Genomic DNA, 15475 nt, shown 5'->3' on the forward strand with positions numbered 1-15475 from the left:
ATAAGTCTCCAAAAATATGTATGAAATGATAACTTTACTTATATAGGTCTCTACTTCATGCTAGCTGGGAATGAATGTATTTTATTTTCTCTGAGAGGAAAAAAGCTCATAAATTAGTTCATGGTTAGTAGGATGTATCTTTTGATATATTCACAGATAGCATTTATTATTATATTTCATGTTTAGACTATAATTTTATTTTAATGTGTTTTAATAAAATTGCTGTTGCAAGATATTTTTCTGTGGACAAGGCCTAATATGAAGGCTTGTGTAATGTGATATTCAATTTCTAGTGTATTTATTTCTGAGTCCCTTGGGGCTTCTAATTTCATTTCCTAAGACATAATTTTTTTCATCATATATGGATGTTTTATTTGATGCAGGAAAGTGCATTTTTACTATAGCTACTGTTTTCCCATTGGTGATCTTAGTCTAGTATTATGGAGCATTTGGTTGTTTTTGTCCCTCTGAGGAAATAAAGGAAGTACTCCATCTCTCAAGAAAACTCATAAATCTAATTCCTTTTAAAGTCAGCTCATCCTATAAATCTTTTCTAGTCTACAGCAATCCCCTACATTTTTCTTTCAGATTGATAACTACATACCCTCAACATAAGTGCAAAAAGAAATTGCATTGTGTACTTACAAAGGAAGTAAGTGTTTTTGAGATATTTAGTTCCGAAATTTATATTCACCTCATATTGTTCAATGAAATAAATGCCATGAGAAGTGGCATTTCTATCATTTCAAGCACACTCAGAGTGCTCTTATAAAGTCAAAATGGCTAAAGGAAGTGCTTTGTCCTCTTTGATTTTGCTAGAAGGATAATGCTTTAAACTGTTTTCTACCATCCTCATACTTAGGTTACATAACAGTTAAATAGATTGTAAAGGATACGAGTTGTAACAATCTCTATCAAGTCAAGCTTGTCACAAAGTAAACCCACACTTGGGGTTGGCTTGGGGTGGCTGTGACTCAGATGGACTCGTGATCCCAGGATAGTGACCTCAGCTCAACTCCTGTAGACACTTTCAATGGTAGTGTGCTGAAGGAATTTTTTTTTTTGCCTTTAGGCTTGTGAATCTGGATTTTTATTATAATAAAATGTAAAGAGATTATTGGGTCAGGAGGACCCTGATGGCTATCATCATTGTGTGAGGAAGGCTCTATAGATTATATGAAAGCATGGATAGTCACTTCTGGGATTCAAAGTTATTTGCAGTCACATGTGAAACATACTTTTTTTACTACTAGTGTTTTAAAAGATATCTGAAACCTATCCAAGAAGTAGGAGAGATTCTCAAAGATGTCTAAGAGAAGTTTGTATCAACGTCTATTTGAAACTAGTAAGAGAAGAATTCCCAGAACAAATAACTTACTCTCAGGTAAGACCCTGCAGCGTGATTTTTTGCCTTTAAAACTGAAATGGAAATCTTCGCTGAGCCTCCTGTTGATTTTCTTTCACTGAAACCTAAGAGGTAGAGACTATAATGCTTTTTACAATGTTAACCTGAAAATACATAATATTGCTTAAACCTTCCATTAATGTATTCTTGTATTATTGAATGAATGAATGAATGTGTGTGTATAATGCAATTAATCCAAATCTTTGGATCTTTTCTCCTCTATATTACATCCTATATAGTCTACTAAAATTATATTTATATGTCTATTTAAAATAAATTCCAAGATGTCTCTTAAATATAGGAACGGGTATGTCCGTTTTTGTATCATTAGCACTCGTTCATTGTGAATGTCAGACACTTCAAAAATGTTAATCAGAACTAATAAATTATATCCTATTATATTCTGTTTTGAAAAATTAAACTTTCAATAAAATGTCTGTTTTGTATTCTTTTTGCATGTAAAGTTTTAGGACAGAAAGCAGTTGAGTGATAATCAAATATTAAACAGTTTGAATAAAGATAGAAGTTTTAGAGGGTTACTGGAAAATTAGTTTGATATCTTCAATGCAGAACTGACTTCAGTGAAATTTTTAATTCCTTACAAAGAGAATTGAGGTGAATTTCAAACCTTAATGTGAGTTCAAGGCTTCCAGGTGGCCTCTGACTTTTTGTAAGGCACTTCCCGGAGCAAGAGTTTTTATCAAACCTATGTACTCTAGATAATAAAATTTCTATACAAAAATTTTTGCTAGATAATCTGACAACTAATATTTTAATTGATTTGTAGAATTTTTAAAAGTACATAAAGAAATAATCAATTAGGAATATCAAGAATATTTGAAGAACATGATTGCTGTGTAATGGGACAATTAGCCAGCAACAAGTAATGGCCAAAGGCCCTCTGAGTTTCTATGCTTTGTAAACTCCAAGGACCTGACTTTCACTGTCCATTGTTTTTTAACATTTTTTTATTGAGTTATAGTCATTTTACAGTGCTGTGTCAAATTCCAGTGTAGAGCACAATTTTTCAGTTATACATGAACATACATATATTCATTGTCACATTTTTTTTTTGCTGTGTGCTACCACAAGTTCTTGTATATATTTCCCTGTGCTATACAGTATAATCTTGTTTATCTATTCTACATATGCCTGTCAGTATCTACAAATTTTGAACCCCAAATCTGTCCCTTCCCACTCCACTCCCCCTTTGCAACCACAAGTTTGTATTCTATGTCTATGAGTATGTTTCTGTTTTGTATTTATGTTCATTTTTTGTTTTTTGATTCCACATATGAGCAATCTCATATGGTATTTTTTCTTTCTCTTTCTGGATTACTTCACTTAGAATGACATTCTCCAGGGACACCCATGTTGCTGCAAATGGCGTTATGTTGCCAGTTTTTATGGCTGAATAGCATTCCATTGTGTAAATATACCATCTCTTCTTTATCCAGTCATCTGTTGATGGACATATAGGCTGTTTCCATGTCTTGGCTATTGTAAATAGTGCTGCTATGAACATTGGGGGGCAAGTGTCTTTTTGAAGTAGGGTTCCTTCTGGATATATGCCCAGGAGAGGGATTCCTGGGTCATGTGGTAAGTCTATTCCTAGTCTTTTGAGGAACCTTCATATTGTTTTCCGCAGTGGCTGCACCAAACTGCATTCCCACCAGCAGTGTAGGAGGGTTCCCTTTTCACCACAGCCTCTCCAGCATTTGTCATTTGTGGATTTTTGAATGATGGCCATTCTGACTGGTATGAGGTGATACCTCATCATAGTTTTGATTTGCGTTTCTCTGATAATTAGTGATATTGAGCATTTTTTCATGTGCCTATTGGTTATTTGTATATCTTCCTTGGAGAATTGCTTGTTTAGGTCTTCTGCCCATTTTTGGATTGGGTTGTTTGCTTTTTTCTTATTAAGTCATATGAGCTGCTTATATATTCTGGAGATCAAGCCTTTGTTGGTTTCATCGTTTGCAAACATTTTCTCCCATTTTTTGTTTGGCTTATGGTTTCCTTTGCTGTGCAGAAGCTTGTAAGTTTAATTAGGTCCTATTTGTTTATTCTTGCTTTTATTTCTATTGCTTGGGTATACTGTCCTAGGAGAACATTTTTGAGATATATGTCAGATAATGTTTTGCATATATTTTCTTCTAGGAGGTTTATTGTATCTTGTCTTATGTTCAAGACTTTGATCCATTTTGAGTTTATTTTTGTGTATGGTATAAGCAAGTGTTCAAGCTTCATTGATTTCCATGCTGCTGTCCAGTTTTCCCAGCATCATTTGCTGAAGAGACTGTCTTGATTCCATTGTGTATTCTTGCCTCCTTTGTCAAAGATTAGTTGACCAAAAGTTTGTGGGTTCATTTATGGGCTCTCTATTTTGTTCCATTGGTCCATATGTCTGTTTTTGTACCAATACCATGCTGTCTTGATGATAGTAGCCCTATATTATTGCCTGAAGCCTTGGAGAGTTATTCCTCCAGCCTCTTTCATTTTCTTCAGTAATGCTTCGGCAATTCTAGGTTTTTTATGGTTCTAAGTAAGTTTTATTATGATTTGTTCTAGTTCTGTGAAATATGCCCTAAGTAATTTGATAAGAATTGCATTAAATCTGTAGACTGCCTTGAGCAGTGTGACCATCTTAACAATATTGATTCTCCCAATCCAGGAGCATGGGGTATCATTCCCTTTTTTTAAGTCTTCTTTAATTTCTTTCATCAGTGGTTTATAATTATTGGTGTATCATTCTTTCATCTCCTTGGTTAGATTTATTCCTAGGTATTTTATTACTTTGGGTGCTATTTTAAAGGGGACAGTTTCTTTGCTTTCTTTTCCTGTTGATTCATCATCAGTGTAAAGAAATGCAACTGATTTTTGTATGTTAATCTTGTAAGCTACTACTTTGCTGAATTCTTCGATCAGCTCTAGTAGTTTTTGTGTGGATCTTTTAGGGTTTTCTACATATAGTATCATGTCATCTGTTTATATTGTCACTTTTACCTCTTCTTTTGCAACTTGGATCCCTTTTATTTCTCTCTCTTGCCTGATTGCTGTGGCTAGGACATTCAAGACTATGCTGAATAGGAGTAGTGATAGTGGGCAGCCTTGTCTTGTCCCGGATTTTATGGGAAGCGTTTGAGTTTTTCACCATTGAGTACTACGCTGGCTGTAGGTTTATCATATATAGCTTTCATTATGTTGAGATATGTTCCTTCTCTAACCACTTAGTGAGAGTTTTTATCATAAATGGGTGTTGAATTTTAACAAATGCTTTTTCTGCATCTATTGAGATTATCATGTGGTTTTAGCAAGTATAACAAATATGTTGTGGTTGTCATATAATCTCACTATCAGAATCCATTGGGAAAAAAATATTTCCTTTTTCAGGAAAATCCAATGCTCTATTTCTTTTCTTTGGTTGATTATTCCCCTTTGAAAATTATTACCTAAACAATTATTATTCTTGATATAATATATTTTATACTTATTTTACTTTATGCATCAAAACTAAAAGGTCTTAATCTATAATTTGTAAAGATGATGAGATATATTCATCTGCACAGCACAGTCCATTTCTGTGTCAACTAACATACACTTTTGACATAATATAGAAAAATGGGTATGATTTGGCAATATAAAAGTTGATAATTAGAGAAATACTAGGGACTCGATATTCTGTTTATAAATTTAAAAAGTAAACATGTAATAAATAGATCTTATCTCAATGGTTATTGGGTATGACTTCTCTGGGAAGTTTAAAGTTATATTCTTCAAGTATTTTAGGAAGGGAAAGTCAGAAAGACCATGGTTCATTGTCCTTCAAAGGATGTGTATATTTTGTAATTTATTACTTTTTCTTTCTTCATCCCCACTTGTCACCCATGCAAGCAAAATTCTAACAAAATATCAGTTTGTATGTAAATATTTTTAAGTATTTCCACAAGAATGAGACCAGTCTTCTTTGCTTCCCTGATAGACACCTTGAATGTCATAAGGCAAATGGACAGCCACTTGGCCTTGTGAATAAAAAGAGTGTGCCATGTTCTCTTTATAGTTGAATATGAGGCCTGGGAACTGAACACAGAGTATCCTTGACTGCAATATCATTAAGATGAACTGAGGACTGGAGCATAAACCAGTAAAAATCCACATGCAAAACTTTCCAGATGTTGCTGGCAGGTTTTCCATATCATAGGGGTGGCTTGGGAAACTCTTGCATTGTTTTTTCTGATTGACTTTTCCATTAACTAACCATGTGATTAAACTTGCAGATATAGCTAAATGAGTCTCTTCCCTTCCTGGTGAAGTGAATGTTTTCATAACTAATTCCATAACTCAAAGAAGAAAATATAGTCCCAAATTCCTTAGCCCTATTTAAGTCAATAGAACATTTGCAAGAGACAAACAAGGTGGAGAGTGTTGGTGTATAGAAACATGTGATGACCTGCTATAATCTGTGTATTTGTACACCAACAGCAATGCTGTAACTATCACAGCAAACTGAACATCAAATCACAATCCATTTGGGGATTGATTTTCCATTGTCTATAATGAATTTGTTTAGGGAAAGCAATTTTTCTTCTATCAATATTTGACTTAATGTTATGTACACTTAGCTTCAGAGTGTACTTGAAAGGCATAGACATAATAAACACAAAGTAACAATAAAGTTCTATATGCAAGTAGGACAAATGGTAAATGTAACAAGCTCAGCTTTTCCCTTTCTTTACTCCTGTCTGGTTGGATTATGCACCTTTGAAATGTCAAACATCTAGGCTTCAAATTGCCTACTTGTCTTCAGCTAAACAAAAGTTTGTGCAAATATAGCTATATATCTTAGAAGAAAGATACCTTTAGACACTCAGCCAAAGAAGTCCAAGGCCTAACTAGTAACAGTACAATCATTATCATCATCATCAATAACTTAATTTGTTTTTAAATTATGTCAGTTGACAGAATGCATATTGGGGAAATCTACCTTTGGTCATAACTGAAAGAGAAAGACTGAAAAGTATTAGGAAATTTTCAACTTAAGGGTATCTTCTCTCCACCAAATCTCTTCTTAGATCTTGTCAAAATGACCTTCTCAACCAACTTTATCACAGATTACACAAGGATATATTAAAGATAATTACCTAAATGTTTATATGCATCGACAATGAACAAATGATACTTGTTCTTAGATGTAATTGTATGGATGCTTCAAAAAAGTAGTTAAATATAATGTATCCTCTTCACAATTATTTTTGGAAGAATTTTAAATATATATTCCCTCCTTATAATTATTGTAATTTTTATTTATTTTTTATAGTTATTGCAGTTCTAAAGTCATTCAGTTTTGGGTGTAGTACTGCTTCTATGATGGTTGCATTGGCAATTATTATGGCTTTTTAATTATTATGGTGTTTTAGTAACTATAATTATTCAAGAATGAGAATAATTATCATTATTAGTTTTATAATTAATGCACAATTGATCACATAATCCAACAAATCAAATGTTTTTAATTACTGAAGTAACGTTTTCAAACTTTTAATTAATCAAATTCTCTTCAGTATTTTAAATTAAAAACATGAGCCTAAAATTTCATTCTCCTAAATGTTCAAAAAACTTAAGTAACACAATGAGCACACAAATGAGCACCGTAATAGTTAAAATAATCTCTCTAAAGCTGGCACATTCAAACATGGATTTAATTAAATTCTTCCATTCAAGATTAGCTATTTACTTACTCAACAAAGGTGAGAAAATTTATGTCCACTCTGTTGAGATTTTAATATTATCACAGATTTGTAACAAGGATATGGCTCTAAGTGTGACTTGTTAAAATGACTTGACCATAATCAGTAATTATAGAAGTCACTCTACAAGGGATGCGCTTTGCCAGCTACACCAATGGAATAAATGTACCCCATGTTTCACATCTAGGGTCCCTTACCCTCAAAGTTGAATTTTTTTTAATCTAGTGTATTATGTGCACTTTGGGCATTCTTAAGTTTTGTTTCCAGTCAATTGTACCTTTATGCTGATCACAACTCTTCAATGCAAGTTTTTGTGACAGTCTCTTTTTGTAACTTTTTATAAGTAACCCTTTTTACAACTCTTACTATTTATTATTGAGTTGGTTGTATCCAAAATCATCTAACTTGGATTGAGACTCTTTTACATAGTCTTTAACAGAAATCTTCCTATTGTTACACTTTCTTATTTAACTAATTCAAAAATTTATTCTATAAATATGCTATTAAGAGTTTCCAAAGGCTACTTTAACTTTTTAAAAAACATGTTTGGGCTATTCTATGAGGTTACCCTTTGTTTTTCCAATTTTATTATTTCAGTTAGCTCCAATTCCCAGTGGTAGATATCTTCACTCACAAAGAAAATTTTCTTAGGTTCAAATTCTATCATTCAGAAACACAGAATTTTTAACATTGGATATAAATCCTTTCACAAATTTTATTTTATAGATGAGAAGGTGGACTAAGGGGTTTAATGATATGCTTCAACCTATATAACTAGTTAGCAACTGAACCAGGAACAAAGGTCAACTCTTTTAACTCATATGAGATAAGTTTTTGAGGTTCTAGTCCAAGACAGCAACATGGGAAGCTCCTGAACTCATCTCCCCCCACAAAACACTGAGTGAACAGCTATATATGGAGAAATTCCCTCTGAAAGAAATTCAGAAACTAGCTGAGTGACTCCTGCATGTCAAGCAAATGAGAAAATACCCAGGCTTTCAGGTAAAAGGCTGAAACACATTCTCATCATCATAAATCTCACCCAGCACAGCAGTATATAATCAGAAGGGAACTCACAACTCTCGTTTTCTTCCTAAAGGGTAGAGTTTGAAACCAACTTCTGGTTCCTCAACTTTTGAGATTTCCATCTTAGAAACAGGCCCCCCAAACATCTAGCAGTTCAAAGAGGGAACTTCATAGTGATACAGCCCTACCTCAAAAAACAAGAAAAATCTCAAATAAACAGCTTAACTTTACACCTAAAGGTTTTGAACAAAACCCAAAGTTGGTAGAAAGAAGAAAATAATAATATTAGAGTAAAAACAAATGGACTAGATACGTTTTAAAAAAGAAAAGATCAATGAAACTAAGAGCTTGATTTTTGAAAGAATAAATAAAACAAAATTGTTAGCCAAACAAATGAAGAAGAGAGGGCCCCAATAAATAAAGCTCAAAAAGAGAGAGGTCTCCAATAATTGAAATTAGAAATGAAAGAGAAGTTACAATGATATCACAGAAATACAAATAATCATATGAGAGTACTATAGGCAATCATACATCAAGAAAATTGGACAACCAAGAAGAAACGGATAAATTCCTAGAAAGATAACATTTTCTAAGACTGAATCAAGAGGAAATAGAAAATATAAATGAAACAATTACCACTAATAAAATTGAATCAGTAATGAAAACAAAACAAAACAAACAAACAAACAAAAAAACAAAGGCACAAGACCAGATGTCTTCACAGGTAAATTCTACTAAACATTCAAAGAAGAGTTAATACCGATCTTTTCAAGCTATTCCAAAAAATTGAAGAGGTAAGAACATTTCCAAACTCTTTCTATGAGGCCAGAATTGCCCTAATACTAAAACCAAGTAAAGACATTGACAAAAAAAAAAAAAAATACAGAGCACTATCCCTGATGAACATAGATGAAAAATCCTAAGCAAAATATTAGGAAACAAAATTCAACAACATATTAATAGGATCATACACCATGATTAAGTGGGATGTATTTCATGCATGCAAGGATGGTTCAATACCCACAAATCAATTAACACAATATACCACATTAACAAAACAAAGGAAAATTTTGCATGACCATCTCAATAGACGCAGAAAAGTCATTTGACAAAATTCAACATCTATTCATGATAGAAACTCTCTGTAAAGTGTTTATAAGGGGAACATACCTCAACATAATAAAGATCCTTTATGACAAACCCATAGCTAACATTAAACTCAATGGTAAAAAGCTGAAAGCTTTTCCTCTCAGATCAAAACTTAGGATCTTGGGATGCAACAAGGTTATCTACTTTTCCCACTTTTGTTCGATAAAGTATTGGAAATCCTAACCACAGAAATTAGGTAACAAAAATAAATAAAGAGCATTCAAATTGCAAAGGAAGAAGTAAAACTATTTGCATATGAATTGATACTACACATAAAAGACATGAAAGACTCTACCCAAAACTATTACAACTAATAAATAAATTCAGTAAAGTTGCAGGATACAAAATTAATATATGAAAGTCTGTTGTATTTATATACACTAAAAATAATTTGCCAGAAATAGAAATTGAGAAAACAACTTCATTTACAATCACATACAAATGAATAAAATACATTTTGGAATAAATTTAACCAAGGAGGTGAAAACTAATACTCTGAAAACTATTACACATTGATGAAAGAAATGGGATAATACACAAATAAGTGGAAATATACAAGTGCTTATAGATTGGAAAATAAACATTGTTAAAAATGTCCATACTACCCAAAGAGATCCACATATTCAATTCAATCCTTATCAAAATCCCAATGGCATTTTTTTTTACAGAACTAGAACAGATAATCCTACTATTGTTTGGAACCAAAAAAGACCCAGAACAACCATTGCTATCTTTAGAAAGAACTAAGCAGGAATTATCACACTGACTTCAAATATACTACAAAGCTATAATAATCAAAACAGTGTGGCCCTGGCAAAAAAATTGACACATATATCAATGGAACAAAACAGAAAGCCCAGAAATAAGCCCAGGCACATTTGATCAATTAATCTACACCAAAGGAGGTGTGAATACACAATAGAAGAAAGACCGTTTCTTCAACAATTGATTTGGGGAAAACTGGACAGCTAAATGTAAAAGAATGAAAAGAGAATATTTTTTTCACACCATATGCAAAAATTAACTCAGAATGAATCAAAGACTTAAATATAAGACCTGAAATCATTAAATTTCTAGGAGAAAATGTAGGCAATATGCTCTTTGATGTCAGTCTTAGCAATCTGTTTTTGGATCTTTGTCTTCAGGCATGGAAACAAAAGGAAAATTAAAGAAATAGGATGAAATCAAAATTAAAAGCTTTTGCACAGTGATGAAAACCATCAACAAAATTAACAGGCAATCTACAAAATGGGAGAAGCTATTTGCAAAGAATATGTCTCATAAGGGTTTAATATTCAAATACATAAAGAATTCATACAACTCAATATCAAAAAAGCAAACCTGATTAAATAATTGGCCAGGACGTGAATAAGAATTTTTTTATAAAGAAGACATACAGATGGCCAACGGGCACATGAAGAAATGCTCATTATCACAAATCATCAGGGAAATGCAAATCAAAAGCACAATGAGATCACTTCACAGCTGTCAGAATGGCTATTATAAAAACAACAAATAACAAATGTTGGCAAGGTTGCATAGAAAAGGGAAACTTCATGCACTATTGGTGGAAATGTAAATTGGTACAGACACTGTGAAAAGCAGTATGGAATAGCAATCAAGATGGCATAGTAGAAGTTTGCTGAATTTACCTCCCTAACCAACACTTCAAAATATATCTATACATCGAGCAACTTTTGCCAAAATCATCCTTGAGAACTGCAGAAAATCTCTTCAACAACCAAGACTGTAAAAAAGATTGATAGGGAGTTGGGTATGAGGAGAAGTGATCGGGTTGGGACCCACACCTTAGCAGGGTCATCGAAGAGGAGGTGGGTATTACAGGCTTGCAGTTCCTTCATTGGGGAGTGAGAGGTTCTATTCACATATTGGGGTCTGACACTGGGAAGATGAGTCCCCTTAGCTGGTTTAAAAACCAGAGGGACTTACATGAGGACTGTAAGAAACCAAGACTCCACTTGTGAAGAGCATGCATATATGCTTGCCTACTCCTAAGAACAGAGAGAGCAGACTGAAAACTGACTAGGGCTTTGGCTGATTTCTCACAACTGCCCTAGTACACACCCTAGTCCATACTGGGAGCCCACTCTAGCCATTCTCACTCCTGGTACTGCTCTCCAATAAGGTAGAAGTGCCATTGCCAAGGAGTATGCATACACTTGTAATGAAACCAGCTCAGACGCAATCCTCAGGGCTTCTGATCCAACAACTTGGGCCCTCCCAACACCCTCAATAGAGTGATGAGTACCATAAAGCACTGGAGAATTCCTGGCTCACATGTGTCTCTGACTCTAGCCCCTCCACCTCCAGCCTTGCCTCCCCAGTGTGGTAGCTGCTAGTACATCCTAGGCAAAGATATGACCCATGTTCACTTCAGATCCAACTCTCCCACCAAAGCCATTAGGCCCCTGCAGACTGTATAGGGATGCTGTCACACAAGGATATCTCTTCAAGACTGAGATAGGTAACTGTTCACCTAATTTCATAGATATGGAGATTTTTGAACAAAATGAGAAGATAGTGGAATATGTTTTAAATGAAAGAACAAGAAAAAAACCTATAAAAGGAAAACCTAATAAAACTGAGATAAATACTTTAGCAGATAATATTCAGAGCAGTAGTAATATGAATTATAACTGAACTTGGGAAAAGAATAGATGAACACAGTGAGAATTTTTACTAAGAACTAGGAAATATAAAAAAGAACCACTCCAAGCTGAAGAATATAATAATTGAAATGAAAAATACATTAAATGGAATTAACAGCAGACTAGGTGGTACAGAAGAATGCGTAAGTGATACGGAAGATGGAATCATGAAAGTCACCCAATCAGAACAACAAAAAGAAAAAACAAATTAAAAAATGAGAATAGTTTAAGGGACGACTGGGACAACATCAAGCATACAAACATTTGCATTATAAGCATCCCAGAGAAGAAAGAAAAAAAGGTGTACAAAATATATTCTATAAAATTATGACTGAAAACTTCCTCCTGCTTAAAAAAGATTCCCAGATGCAGAAAGCACAATGAGTTGTAAACAAAATGAACCTAAATCAACCCACACCAACATGTATCATAATTAAAATGGCAAAAGTTAAAAATAGAGAGAAATTTAAAGGTAGCAAGAGAAATACATAGAGTAACATACAAAAGAACCCCATATGGCTGTCAGCTAATTTTTTTGCAGAAACCTTTCAGGCCAGAAGGGAGTGGCATAATATATTTAAAGAGCTGAAAGAGAATATCTTACAATCTAGGATACACTACACAGCAATTTTATCACTCAAAATTGAAGGACAGAGAAGGATTTCTGAGGCAAGGAAAAACTAAAGTAGTTTACCAATACTAAAATAACCTCATGAGAAGCAATAAAGGGTATTCTTTAACTGGAAAAGAAAAGGCTACAATAAGAAGTAAGAATTTATAGGAAAATTACACAAATGAAATTATTTGCAAAATAGAAACAGACTCACAGACATAGAAAACAAATTTATGGTTACCAAAGGGGAAAGGGGAGGAGGGATAAATTAGGAGTTTGGGATTAGCCAATACAAACTACTATATACAGAACAGATAAACAACAAGGTGCTACTATATAGCACAGGGAACTATATTCAATAGCTTTTAATAATCTCTAATGAAAAATAATATGATAAAGAATATCTATATGTATAACTGAATCACTATGGTGTACATCAGAAAACAGCACAACATTGTAAATCAACTGTACCTCAATGAAAAAAAAATTATAGGAAAGAAAATATCCCACTAGTAAAGGCGAATCTATAGCAAAGGTTATGGACCTACCACTTAAATAAATTAAAAGACAAAAATTGTAAAATCAACTGTAACTACAATAAACAGTTAAGGGATAGACATTAAAATGTAAAATATGACATCAAAAACACAAAACTTGGGTGGGGGATAAAAATGTATATCTTTTAGAATGTGTTTGAACTTAAATGACTATATCAGTTTAAAACAAGTACATATAATCATAGATCAATATATATATATAAACCCCATGATATCCACAAATTGAAACCTACAACAGATACACAAAAAATTGAGAGCAAAGCACATAAGCATAGCATTAAATAAAATCATCAAACCACAAGAGAAGAGACTAAAAAAAGAAAAGAACAGAGAAGAACTACAAAAACAACTGGAAAACAAATAACAAAATGTCAATAAGTGTATACCTATCAATATGTACTTTAAATGTCAATGAACTAAATGCTCTAATCAAAATACATAGGGCGGCTGGTTGGATTAAAACCCAACAACAGCACCCGTGCATATGCTGCCTACAAAGACTCACTTCAGACCTAAAGACACAGGGACTGAAAGTGAGGGGTTGGAAAAAGATAATCCATGCAAATGAAAATGAAAAGGAAGCTGGGATAGCAATACTCATGACAAAGTAGACTTTAAAACAAAGTCTGTAGCAAAGAACAAAGAAGGGCATTATACAGTGACAAAATGATCAATACAAGAAGCAGAAAACAGCATGGAGTTTCCCCCTAAAATGCAAAATAATGCTATCATATTATTCAGCAATTCTACTCCTGAGTATTCATCCCAAGAAAACAAAAACACTAATTCAAAAAGATGTATGCTCCCCAATATCATTCATTGCAGCCTTATTTACAAAAGCCAAGAAATGAAAACAACCTAATTGTCCATGACAGATGAATGGATAAAAGACTTGAAGTATATATGCAATGGAATATTATTCAGCTATAAAGGGACATGAAATCTTGCCATTTTGGACAACATGGGTGGATCTAGAGAGCATTATATTAAATGAATTAAGTCAGACAGAAAAGACAAATACTGCATGCTTTCACTTACACTTGGAATTTAAAAAACAGAACAAATGAACACATATAACAAAACAGAAACAGGTTCACAGATACAAGGATCCCAGAGAGGATGGGAGCGGGGGAACAGGTGAAATAGGTGAAGGGGATTAAGAGGCACTAACTACCCAGCAGCCAGTCGGTTCCCGCATGTCCTGCGACTCTGCAGCCTTGAGCCCCAATGACCCGCAGCATGGCCGTCAAGAACCGGCAAGACCAGGCTCACCACCCTGGCGCAGGTCCGGCAAGCAGGTTATGAGGTGACAGTGCTGGTGCAAGACACCTCCAGGCTGCCCTCAAGAGGGGCCACAGCCGGACCACGTGGCAGTGGGCGACGATCAGCAGGCAGCAATTGTGGACCAGACCGTGGCAGGGCAGGATCTCGTCATCGTGTTGCTGGGCCCCAGCAATGTCCTGTACAGGTAATGTCCGAGGGTGCCCGGAACATTGTGGCCGCCATGAAGGCCCATGGCATGGACAAGGTCGTGGCCTGAGCCTCGGCCTTCCTACTGTGGGACCTTTCCAAGGTGCCCCCAAGACTGTGAGATGTGAACGATGACCACATTCGGATGCACAAAATCCTGCAGGAGTCAGGCAAGAAGTACGTGGTCACGATGCCGCCACACCTAGGAGACCGGCCACTGACTGGGGCCTGTTCAGTGACCCTGAATGGACGAGGGCCCTCAAGGTTCATCTCCAAACACAACCAGGGCCACCTTATGCTGTGCAGCCTTGCCACCAAGGTGTTCAACAGGGCACAGCCCCTACCCACACAAAACAGCAGAACTAGGGCTCCGCCCCGTCCAGGAGGACAGCGTCCTGGGAAACAAAAAATAAAGGAAGGGAGCAGTCAATCTTGAGCCAAGAGCTCCAAAAAAAAAAAAAAAATACAAAAATAAAAAACCAAAAAACCTTCTTATTACCTTATAACTTATTATTAACTTATTACTACTAGTTATAAAATAAATTATTAAGTCACAGAGATATAAAGTTCAGCACAGGGAATATGGTCAATAATAGTGTAATAACTTTGCATGCTGCGTAATCTGTAAAAATATCTGATCACTATGTATACTTGAAACTAATATAATAAGTTAATTATACTTCAAAAAATTGTTACCTAGTGTATAAGTCCATTCATAGGAATGGAATCTAGAAAAGGCAAATTTACAGGAACAGTTGTTGCTTGATACTGTAAATTTGGGAGAGGGGATAATAGTGGAAGGGTAACATGAGGGGATTTGTGGAACAGTTCTGTAT

The 15475-nt window shown here is 34.5% G+C and overlaps 1 pseudogene; it reads left to right on the top strand.

Moving 5' to 3' along the window:
- LOC102531450 (flavin reductase (NADPH)-like) overlaps positions 1-15052 on the top strand; it is a 111859-nt pseudogene extending 96807 nt beyond the window's left edge.
- Positions 15053-15475: the final 423 nt, after the last annotated feature.

The sequence above is a fragment of the Vicugna pacos genome, chromosome 14, assembly GCF_048564905.1.
Source record: "Vicugna pacos chromosome 14, VicPac4, whole genome shotgun sequence".
Taxonomy (NCBI): Eukaryota; Metazoa; Chordata; class Mammalia; order Artiodactyla; family Camelidae; genus Vicugna; species Vicugna pacos.